At 41.0% G+C, this 12491-nt stretch overlaps 1 long non-coding RNA gene across 1 annotated transcript in view; it reads right to left on the bottom strand.

The window, feature by feature from the left end:
* Positions 1-11158, bottom strand: part of LOC147917572 (uncharacterized) — a 78735-nt gene extending 67577 nt beyond the window's left edge. Inside the window, exon 1 of the long non-coding RNA XR_015550937.1 lies at positions 11029-11158. This is a non-coding gene — a long non-coding RNA (uncharacterized LOC147917572). The remainder of the gene's footprint in view (positions 1-11028) is intronic.
* Positions 11159-12491: the final 1333 nt, after the last annotated feature.

Here is a 12491-nt window from a genome sequence, read left to right on the forward strand (position 1 = left end):
GGGAGGGAGATACTTTATTATAAGTGTTCAATTTGCCATGAATCAAATAAAAAAAATCTGAAGTTTCTCATAGTAAAAGAGAAGTGTAGGAGAAAAAAAGTTTTCCTCTACTCTCTTAGTGTCTCCGGCTGGGTTTGAAAATTAAACTGACAGATGAACAGGAGCAAAGCATACAAATTTATTTAATGTAAGTTTTACACGACACTGGAGCCTTCATAAGGAAATGAAGACCTGAGGAAACAGACCTGATTATCTTTAGGCTAGGTTTGATGACGAGTGGGCAGTTGTGTAGAAATATGATAAGTCAGAGAATATAAGGGAATTGCAGTAAACTGGGGGAAACCTAGCAAAGCCTGTTTGTTCATTCTTCTCAGCATCTCTTTGTCTTTGGAGATGAGGATGGTCCTTTCCTCCAGGTACAGGGAGGGCACCTCTCACATGAGGGTTTTATGACCTGTTTCAGGGGAAAAGGGCGAGGAAAAGGTCAGAGTGATCTTCCTGCTCCTACTGTCTTTTGAAACTCCATCAGCCTAAAATATTCAATACGCAAAGGTGCCACATTTTGGGGTAGCATATCCTGAATCCCAACAGAAGTAAATGTGGGGCTCAGTTTAAACATATAAATGCAGTTCTTATCAGAGAACTTCAGATTCCCTTTAGCAAGTCACTGCTCATCATGTCATTGGTGAAGTCAACCTCTCTTCACATAAATAGGGCATGGGGGGGGTTGGGGGTGAAGGCTAGGAAAGGGGAGCATGTTTCCAGATAGTCAAGCCTCCCTATCCCCAGGAGAACTTTATTTTTGAACTGATTTTTCATTTAAAATGCCCCCAATTTCAGATACACTGAAGCGCAGCACACATGAGCCATTATAGTTCTCAACATCTGTAACTCATTTTCATTTCTTAAAAAATTGATGATATTTGCTTTAATACCAAAATCTCCCCTGACCACAAGGGATGTTAGCTCCAGGCAGCACAGTATCATTATTTATAAAGCTAACACTTGGACCTTTAAGACTAGAACCCAACGTGAGAGGACTGAGGTGACTGGCTGCTGTAGAAGTGAGCTCCTTGGAAGCTCTTCAGGAAGCTTCCGTGTTTGGCATTTCTATTTCTAGTGCCACTAATACGGAGATAAACATCAAGTTTGGGCAATTGGAACAAACCTCTGATGTCCTCTGCTAATCTTCAAGACCAAATGGAATAAATGTAAAGTTGTCCTATCAAGGATTTAAAGTCTCTTTTGTGTAGGATTATGAAAATATGCTAGCCTGAAACGATACTTATTTTTTTAAGTGCATTTTATTTTAAGCATATTTGCACAATCTGTTCCGTGCTCAAAAATAACTGAGAATAATTTCTAGAGCTTAAAGCTACCAAGAGAGATTAACATTGAAAGACCAAGGTACTCGGATGCCCTTTCTCCAATGCAGGGAGAGGGAAACGTGGAGGTAGCTTGCTGATCTCTTACAAGCAACTAGGCAAACGTGTCCCTTCTAGCTCACACACATTATTGTCTACTGACAATAATATATTACATTTCATCTAGGTTGAAGATAACACATGTAAGAAATAAAAACAAACTCAAAAACAATATGCCAAAATTTTAAACCTGGTGGTCTCACATGGCATTTACAGGCACTCATATTTGTGCCTCCCTTACAGCTGTGGTCATATAAAATGAGCATCCCTTATTAAATTTCCTTCTAAGAAACCTCAAAGGTTATTTTTATTATGAAATATTTAATAGAAACAAGGATAGAAAATAATTTAACAATCACACATGTAATTCACCACCCACTTTGTCATAGCTTAACATTTTGGCATATTTGCTTCAGATCACTTTTCTTAAGGAAATAAAATGTTACAGACACAGTTGAGGCCCCTCAAGTATCCCAATCTAAGTCATTGCCTGCCCCCCCAAAAAACATTGATAACCAACTCTGGACAGGGCAGCTGTGTTGCGTAATTCACACAGGCCCCTGGAGTTGTGCCTGGCAGCATCCTCAACGCTGGGATTAGGCTTTACTAAGATTTCCTCATTTTTTTTCCATCACTAGATCATCTCCATTAGAGTAGGGAGATGGGAAACAATGGAATATTTAAAATATCTAAACTTCCCTAAAATAAAGTTATATTTCCAACACAGAAGGCTAATGCTTGATAAAACCAAAACTTAGCTTTCAAAGGCAGGGGACCACCAAAAGATCCCTTCCTTTTCTTTTTTCCTCTCCTTTCCTCACTCATTTTACTTTATTTTTTTTAATTATAAAATATTTCCATATTTACTTCTATCCTTCCAGCTTACATAAAATAGTACAATAATTCCCCATGTACCACAAGACACATTTACCAAATGTTATTATTTTGACATATTTGTTTCAGGTACTTTTTTTTTAAAGAAATCATTACTGATTGAGCTGATAGAGCTAAAGCCATAACAGATCCTTTTTAAAGTGGCTGCACCCATATGCTCTGCCATCAGCAGCTCGAAAGAGGACCTACTTCTTCATATTAGGGTGCATAATAATGGTTTTTCACCCCATCCCATGACACATTAGGGGATCTTTAATAACTCAACCCAAGGGAAATAAGTTTTAGGCATCAGAGAGAGGCAGATATGGAAGATTTAGACAAGGGGCCTTTCAGTATCTCACGTAGTTACTATTTTTTAAATGTTCCCATCATCTCTCATGTCCTCCTTATCCATTCCCCATACTTTAGCCAGAGTGACCTTACAAACCAAGTCTGATCATGCCACTCCCAACTTTAAACTCTTGCATACCTTCCCATCGCATTAAGGAGAAATTCCAAGCCCTTTACCTACACAGCCAACAAGGACCTCTCGCCTCTCCCCTCGTCCTCAGCACTGGCCACGCTGAACTTCTTTCAGTTTCTTAAAGGCGCCATGCTCTTTGCATGTTTCTTTTACCTGAAATTCTCTTTCTCCTCCTCTGTAGTTAATCAGCTCTGAGGCATCTTTTAGATCTCAGCTTAAAAGTCCCTTTAGGAGAAAAATTTTCCCTGGCCTCTCCCCACATCTAAATCAGGTCGCCCTAATATAATCTTATTAAATCTCTTGGTTTTTGAAACCATAATTTGCAAGTGTATATTTATTTGCATAAGTATTTGTTTAATGCCTGTTTCTCTTATTAGACTGCAAGCTTCAAGAAGACAGGGACTATGATTATTTTTTCTCCTTTCAAAATTTACCAGCATAGTGCCTGTCTCTTCTATAATCAATAATGATTTTTTGAATAAATGGGTGGAGGTTTCCTGTTCCAGACCTCAGGATTTAAGGCTTCCTTTCTCAAAATTGTATAATTGCCTTAATCCTTCCTTCTTCTTCTCTACTAACTTACATGTGTCTCCTCTCCATCTCCCCCTCTACTTCCTTCACCCACACATTTGCATCTTTTCCCCCATTTAGAGAAATGAACTAAGGGTTGATAATAGAAAGTATGTCTTACGTTGATGATATATATTTTAATCTATTTCTACTAAGTATTGCAAACTAAATTGCCACATGGCATATATGCAAAAAAAAGATTTATTTCAAATTTTAGAAGGGACCTCTTTTAAAGATACCATAAGAAGACCCCCATGAGTTCAAGATAACTTTAATAAGCAAAAATGGTCAAACTAATAAACCCAACAGCTATTTTGCAAACATGGAATGAACCAAGAATCCTCAACTATAAGCTTGAAGACAATGCCAGTCCACGAAGCAACTATCAGGTTAAAAAAAAAAAAAAAGCAATTTTGAACAGAATCGCAAGGATCATTAACTGCAACTGAACAGTCATGTTCCCATAGGAAGTTCTTACAAATACTATACACCATCTTGTCATCTAATATTCCGAGATACATTTGGAGGTTTAAAATTGGATTTTGATCCTGGATATAAACAATTCTCCAGTCATAGTTTAAAATAAAAAGAAGAAACAAAAGGCGGAGAGTCACCAAATTAAAATCTCATGCTTAAAATTAAATAAATCAATACTCTGAAGAACGTTGTTTTTTCAAAACTGATCAATGTTTTCACACACATTTTCAACCTTCTTCATTCACCCTCACACAATTCCACCCGACTACTCCATCTTTCCTTTTCCAGCAAGAAGTCCAGATATGACTTAGATGCAATTTTAGAGATCATGCCTCTCTCCCTTCAAAATTGAGACGTTCTCAAGATTGGAATAATTGCACGGAGAAGGAGACAGAGCAGAGGCAAATTGTTCCCACCCGAAAAGCAGCTAAAGCTACAAATGGAAAACAGAATGCTGCATCCCAAATCCAAAATTTTGACTGGAGGATGTTGCTAGCTGTGTTCTTTTCTTTTCTTGCCCAGAAACCCGCAATCCCCACCCTGTTCAGAGAGATGCTCCAGACCAAGGAATGCCCGAGCTTCCAATTTCCCTCTTAATCTGGCTTCCAAACTAGTGATTAAAGGTAGAAAGACGTGAAGAGTAAATAAAGGACCCTCCAGTGAAACTTTAAGACACTCACTCATTCATTCACTCAACAAGTGTTTATTAAGCTTCTATCATGTGCTCAAGCTCTGTAGCCATAAGGAATATGATGATGAGCTAAAGATTCCCACCTTCAGGAAACCTGTCTAGGAATGGGAGATCAGCACAAATGAAACTGCACAAATGAATATACACCTACCAACTGTGGTGAGTGCTTAGAAGGAAAAGTATTAGAAGGAAATTACAGAAGGGGTCACAGACTTTGTCTGGGTTTTTCAGCTGAATTATAAATAAAAGAAAGACAAATAGGTATAAAGGGGTGAGGGAGGGTGCCTCCTCAGCACAGGGAATGGCACGTGCAAAGGGCCTGAAGTAGGAAGGCATGTGGGGCAGCACATCCACTGCGTAAGGAGGGTCAAGGGGAGAGACGTAGAAAGGAAGCTGAAAGGTAGGCCAGGGCCCAATCACCACGGGCCTTGCAGGCCATTGTAAAGATTTTGGTCTTTGTCTGAGGAGGAATTTGAAGCCATTGAAAAGTTGTGAACAGTGACATTCATGATCTAATTAAGTTTTCAGATCACTCTGACCGTCATGTTGAAATGTTTTAAAGAGGGTCAAAGAACAGAAGTAGGAAGACCAGTGACAGCATGATTTGATGTGTGATTTTTAAGAACCCTGGCTGCCATGTGGATAATGAGTTGGAGGGAAGCCAGAGTGCACACGGGGAGATGAGTTCACTGGCAGGTGCAGACACCCAGGTGAGAGATGCTGATGGCCTGGGCCAGGAGGGAGGCAGCATGCCAGGAGAATTGCCATGGTGACACATGAGTTGGCTCACTCCCACTCTCCCCCTGCCTAGGCACGGCTTGCGTCCTAGAGGACTGCCCTCAAAATGGCTACATGTGCACAGAGAAGCTCCTCTTTTAGGAAGACTCTTAAGAGATGGTAGTCTTTGGTATCAGGGCCCAAAATCCTCTTGCTTCTCCTGAGCAATTGATTTATTTTAGCCCCAGACACGTGAGACAATCACCAATTATGGTGCCCTTGTTGTGTTGGTAGAGGAAAAACTCAACAACAAATTTGAGGCCCACTTCACCAAGTATACCACACTTCCCAGCCTACTTCTTTGTGGCTAAACTCAGTCCTTCTTTCAACTTACTTTTCCTGTTCTTATTTTCTTTTTTAAAATGTTTTTTGTTTTATTGAGTGGGTATATGTAATTTTTAACATGCTGCTATTTATCATTTAGCAAGATTCTGTAGGAAATTATTTTTTAAAACCAATTGTTTATTACTTAACACTTATTTTCTTATTTAAAATATATAAAAGGAAAAATTGTTTCTCTACTCAGAACATTTGTCACCAAATGTGTGGGTTTTCCACACTAAGCGATTTTCTAATTCTCTGCGACACCAACTGGGTGCTCTATAATTTAATTCCATTCTGACACTAACTACCTAGAGTTAGTGTAGACCTCACAGGTTAAGGGCTTGGTCCCACAAGATTGCCCCACTTTAGACTCCAGTCGCAAATATAGGTGCCCAGAAGTTTTTATCCACACCTCTGATCAACTTGACTATAAATCAGAGGTTCCCACAACCCCCTCCTCAAGTTCAATAATTTGTTATAATGGCTCACAGAACTCAGTGAAACACTTGCTTACATTTACTGGTTTATTATAAAGGATATTATAAAGGATACAAATGAATAGCCAGATGAAGAGGTACATAGGGTGGGGTCCAGAAGGGTCCCAAGCGCAGGAGCTCCTGTCCCAGTGGAGTTGGAGCACACCACCCTCCCAGCACATGGATGCATTCGCCAACCCAGGAACTCTCCAAACTCCACAGATTAGGGATTTTTATGGAGGCTTCATCATGTAGGCCTGATCAATTATTAACCCAATTTCCAGTCTCTCTCCCCTCCCCAAAGGATGAGGAGTGGGTCTGGAGGATGAGGAATGGGTCTGAAAGTTCCAAGTTTCCAGTCATGCTTGGTCTTTCTGGTAACCAGTCCCCATCTGAAGTTCTTCAGGAGCCCCAGCCATCAGTTATCTCATTAGCATACAAAAAGACCTTCTTACTCCAGAGATTCCAAGGGTCTTAGAAGCTCTTGTGTCAGGAACAGGGACTAAAAACAAATATTATAACAAAAGATGTCCCTATCACTCCTATCACTCTTGAAATTATAAGGGTTTTAAGAGCTCTGTGCCAGAAACCAAGGATGAAGACCAAATATATATTTCTTATTATCTCATAGTATCACAATATGATACATATTCATTGCAAAAATATTGTGAACTATAGAAAAGCTCAAGAAGAAAATGAAAATAATCTACAACCCCACCATGCAGAGATAATATTAGTTAACATTTTGGGGTATAGTGTTCCAATCTCGTTTCTATGCCTACCTATATACCCATCATCTTCCAATCTTTTCCAAAGAAAAGAATGTGTGTGTGTGTGTGTGTGTGCATTTGTGTTTGCATGTATTTGTATGAGTCTCTTAAGTCCATTTTGGTACAATGAGAGAAATGGATAGAAAGATAAAGAGACAGATAGGTGATAGATAGATAGATAGATAGATAGATAGATAGATAGATAGATAGCGATAGAGAGAGACAGACATTTTCCCTTGCATTTTGAGTACTAGATGATTTAAATCCTAGCCTGCTTCTTTGACAATGTCAAAATTGTTTCTTTCCATCTATTTCTACCAATAAATAATACTCCTGCTTTCTCAATCAGAAGCAATTGTTTGGCCAAGTGATGAATGATGACTTGGAGGTTATGTGATTCCAGTCTTTCCATCTTGAGTCCTAAGAGTATTCAGGTTGATGGAAGACTGACCACAGGTAAAAAGTAAACACTCCCCATGGTCATGTCACATGCTACCAGACCATACAGCACACTATATTTTAAATTGTTTACATAGCAAAACTAGATTGCCAGTGGAAATGACAAATTTCTTAGCTTTCTTGTTTCTAGTAGCAATCTGTGAAAAAGTAGAAAATTGCTCCCAAGTTATATCAAGACTAGTTTTGTTTTTAATTGCAAGCCAATCTGAATTCAGTTCCCAGAGTGAAGGCGTCATCAAGAACTACAACCATTTGCCTTAGGCAGACTGTAGCAATAGCACCTAGAGTAGATGCCACTTGGAACTCATGCAGAACAAACCCATGATCAAATTGCTCTTTAACAGATACTCAACCTTGCTCAACTCCTCCTCCAATAACCAGTTGAGACTGTTTAAAAATGCAAATATCTAAGAGCCTATTTAGTCCATATGGTTTCATTTTGACCCCATAACTATGTGGCCATTTTGTACTGGAACCCATAGAAATTTGTGGCCACTATGCCACACCTCACCCCAAACCAGAAAAGCGTGTTGAAGAGTTTCCAATATGTCCGAACTATATTAACTAGAAGGGACAAAGTGCTCACTTCCTGGTCTCCACCACCTGAATTATTCTTTCCTCCCTTCCTCTCCTTTCTTCCTTCCTTTGTTCCTTCCTCCTACTTCCATGGGCAAGTAGGATCCCAGAGAGAGAAGGCTCAGAGAGTTGAACCATACCACAAACCCTCAACACTTTGAGGGTTTACTGTTAAGATGGCTATAGTTTTTTTTTAATTGAATAATTCAGTACAATATTGGTTACATGGAGAAAGTTTTACATCCTAGACTTACCAACAAATCATCTTCTAATTTGCTATCTCTAATTAGTCGGGATGTGTTCAGGAAAAGTAATTTTATTGTAATATTAATTCAGCTCAATTTGAAAACTTTTATTGAGCATCTAACTTATTCCAACACCATTCTAGGCACTGGGGACTCCAAAATGAGGAGACATAACCCATCCTCGTGAATCTCCCAGTTAAGTAGATACCTCATAAACCCTAATTGAGTAGAATATCCTAATTTTTAAAAAATATATGTTGATTATGTAAAAATAGGAATATTTTCTTGAATTTTAACATATAAATACAAGGGATTTTTTTTTCAATTTTATATTCTTTGTGATTAGCCTAATACCTGTTCTCATCATCATTTTTATCATGAGTGATAAAAGTCTATGTAATGGATACTTTCAGGAGTGTCTGCTTAGCTCACACTCTCCTCTTCTACAGGGAGAGAGAGAGACTGATTAAGAACATAGCCCCAAAGTTAAGCCTAGTCTATGAAACCTGATCCTCCTGATCACAACTAAATGAACCAGGTGTAAACACTGGACTCAAGCTGGTTCCAATCAAATTTGGTTCTTCCTCTTCTGGCTCTAGTGGATGAACTTGGATCAGAACAACCTTCCCACTGAAAAAATCTAGAAAAGACGGACAATAAAGAAAAAATCTATTTGAAGGCAGAAGAATACTAAAATGCATCAAGATTTGGGGAAGTAGGATCCCACAGAGAGAATGGTCAGAGAGTTGAACCATACACTTTTGCCCTTTAGGTATCTGCTGATTGTAAAGCGAGGGAAGAGGGGCTTAGAAAATGAGCAGATCTTTCAGTAGCCTCACAGGACTGTAGGGAGAAGACCTGGAATTAAGGGCTCACCAGGGAACGGTGGCCATGCTAAATACTTCAGGCTTTCAGTTGGGACTCCCTAAGAGTGTACACTCTAGCTGTAAGGGTGAACTGGAAATAGGCCAGCCCTCACAATGACTGAAGTTCAGTTTTCAGTCAATATAATCCCATACTGGATCAAGGTGATCTGTCCTTGTGGTAGGCAGCCTCTAAGATGGCCCTCTATGATACCCACTTCCTAGTGCCCATGCCCTTGGGTAATCCCTTGAGCATGGGCTGGACCTAGTGATTGCATTCTAACAAACTGAACTGGCAAATGTGATGGCTTATCAATTCTGAGATTAGGTTACAAAGAAACTGTCCTTCTGTCTTGCCCTCTCTCTCTGCTTCTCTCACTTGCTCTAAGGATAGCCAGATAGCATGTTGTGAGCTGACCTATAAAGGAGGTCTGTACAACAAAGAATCAATATCTCTAGTAAATAGCCAGTGAAGACCTGAGGCCTGCCAACAGTCATGTGAGTGAGCTTGGAAGCAGGTCCTTCCCCAGGGGAGACTTCAGATGAGACTACAGTCCCTGCCAATACCTGAATTTCAAACTTGTGAGAGACTTAAAAACAGACGTGCCCAACTAAGCCACACTTGGATTCCTGATATACAGAAACATTAGGATAATAAATGTTTGTTGTCTGAAGCCACTGAGTTCTGGGGTAATTTGTTACTCAGTAATAGACAACTAATATAGCCTCTAACTTAGTGCCTCCCAGAGTAAAAATAAATCACCTCTTCAGAATTATAAAATTATTCAGAGTTTCAAATTAGCTCTAAAATTTTTATACATATTAATAAAATGTATATCAATTGAGACTCACTATGCATTCAGATATTGGTGTTATCAGAGAAGGGCTTTAAAAGGACAGGCTAATATGTTTAAGAAAGTAGATGGTATGAGATAGAATTTCAGCAGAGAACTGGAAAATATTGTTTAAAAAGAATCAAATAGAAATTACAAGACAAAAAAAACAATAATTGAAATTAAAATTCAATAAATTGGTTTAGCAGATTAGACATAGCTAAAGGGGAGAATTGGGAACTGGAAAGCTGTTCACAAAAAAACAACCAGACTAAAGTACACATTAAAAAATAAAGATGGGAGCCAGCCCTGATGGCCTAGTGGTGAAAGTTTGGTGCATTCTGCTTCAGCAGCCCTGGTTCAGTTCCCGGGCACAGACCTACACCACTTGTCTGTCAGTAGCCATGCTGCAGCAGTGGCTCACAGAGAAAAACCAGAAGGACTAACAACTAGAATATACAACTATATACTGGGACTTTGAGTAGGGAAAAAAAAAAATGAGGCAGATTGGCAACAGAGGTTAGCTCAGAGCAAACCTTTCCCAGAAAAAAACCTTCTTTAAAAGAGGTTAAAATTTAAAAAAATAATAAAAATAAAGATGGAAAATACAATAAAAAAATACTACATGCAAGAATTTTACAGATAAAATTATAAAACTATTAAAATACAGAAAAGGGGGAGAAGTCAAGATGGCGGCGTAGGCAGACTTGGAACTCACCTCCTCCCGTGGACACAGCCAATTTACAACTATTCGTGGAAAAATTACCCCTGAGACAGAACTGAAAACTGGATAAGAGGAACTCCTGCAACAACGGACAATCCTAACTGAGGTAGAAGAGGCAGAAACTCCCTTCTGGAGAGGAAAAATGCCGCTTTCACAAGCCACCAGCTTCACGGCCGCCTGGGAGCAGCTCACAGGTACGCAGCCTCCCTGGAGGCGCGGGGCCCTGAGCCGGGGAACGCCCCCGCTGTGGGCATTTTGTGGACCCAGCACAATCGAGACGAGTGGCAGAATATCTGACTTTGCCTGCTACTAAAGCATTGGGGAGTACCCCCAGAAAACCCGGTTCACAAAGAAACTAAAACTGGCTCTAAAAGGGCCCACGCGCAAACTCACCCGTTTCAGAAAGCAACCTAAAATCACCAGAAAGAAAGGTGCACAGTGCTGTGGTGAAAAGAGACTCACCTGATAGGCCCTGAGTGCATCTCGGTGAGGGGTGAGACCTCTCCAGGGACTGGGACATTGGCGGCGGCCACTGTTGTGGCCTGGTGTGGGTGTGCTGACACAGACACCATTGGAGTTCTCCCTGAGGCCTGCTAGCTCAGGGTCTGCCCCACCTGCTAGAGCACCGATTTAATCCAGCTCAGCCAGGGCAGGCAGCCCACCCTAGAGACTGGCCCCACCCAACAACAAGCCCTCAGGCAACATGTGGGCCTGCATAGATTGGTGACTGCATTCTCTGCAGCCTGGCAACTGAGCCCACTTGAGCGGGGCAGGGTGTGCACAAGGAGCGGGTGGAGAGTGTGGGGCCGTGGCGGAGTGTGTGGGGCTCCCGCCGTGGAGAGACTGGGTCCGCTTCGGGAGGTCAGGGCGCGCACACGGGGCAGGACTGTGTTGACTGTGTGTGTGGACCTGTGGGCAGCAGGGTTTGTCAGCTGCAGAAGACTTGTGCTTCTCAAAGACCCACATAGGGGGTTTGCCCCACCTTCCAAAGCCTGAAACAATTGGGTGCTCCTGTGCCTGAAGCCAGCCCCACCCAGCTGCAATCCTCAGAGAGTTGACAAGACACCTAATAGGCTAGAGGCTTACAGCAATTGTAAGGCTGTGAGCCTAACAACCTGTCACGCTGGGGGCCTACTCACTTAAAAGAAATACTGCAACACAAATGTGGTATTAGAACTTGCAGCCAACTGCGCTGGGGCTCCCCACACCTGATAAAGAGACTGAAGGGCCCACAACAACTACAAGCAGCTGAGCATTACAACAGCTGGCCAGGAGCATAACTCAGCCTCCCTGGGTGCCTACAGGGAGAGCAAACAGGCCACAACAGAAGGACACACGTAGCCCACATAGGGGTCACCCCTGGAACATTGAGAACTGAGGGAAGCACACTGGAAGCCTTCTAAGCCATCACTTACATAAGGTCACCTATCCAAGAGCAGGAGACATAGCTGACCTACCTAATACGTAGACACAAGCACAGGGAAAGAGGCAAAATGAGGAGGCAAAAGAATACATTCCAAGTAAGGGAACAGGACAAAACCCCAGAAAAGGAACTAAGTGAAACAGAAATGAGCAACCTACCTGACAGAGAGTTCAAACTAAGAGTGTTAAGGATGGTCACTGATGTGGGGAGAATAGATGAACTCAGTGAGAATGTCAACAAAGAAATGGAAGATATAAAAAAGAACCAATCAGAAATGAAGAATACAATACTGGAAATGAAAAATTCATTAGAGGGACTCAAAAGCAGAGTAGAGGATACAGAAGAACGGATCTGTGAGCTGGATGAAAGACTAGAAGAAATTACCCAAGGTGAACAGGTAAAAGAGAAAAGAATTAAAAAGAGTGAGGACAGTCTAAGGGACCTCTGGGACAACATCAAGCGCACTAACATCCGTGTTATAGGTGTCCCGGAAGGAGAAGAG

Source organism: Ceratotherium simum, chromosome 3 (genome assembly GCF_057802395.1).
Source record: "Ceratotherium simum simum isolate JZ-2026a chromosome 3, ASM5780239v1, whole genome shotgun sequence".
NCBI lineage: Eukaryota > Metazoa > Chordata > Mammalia > Perissodactyla > Rhinocerotidae > Ceratotherium > Ceratotherium simum.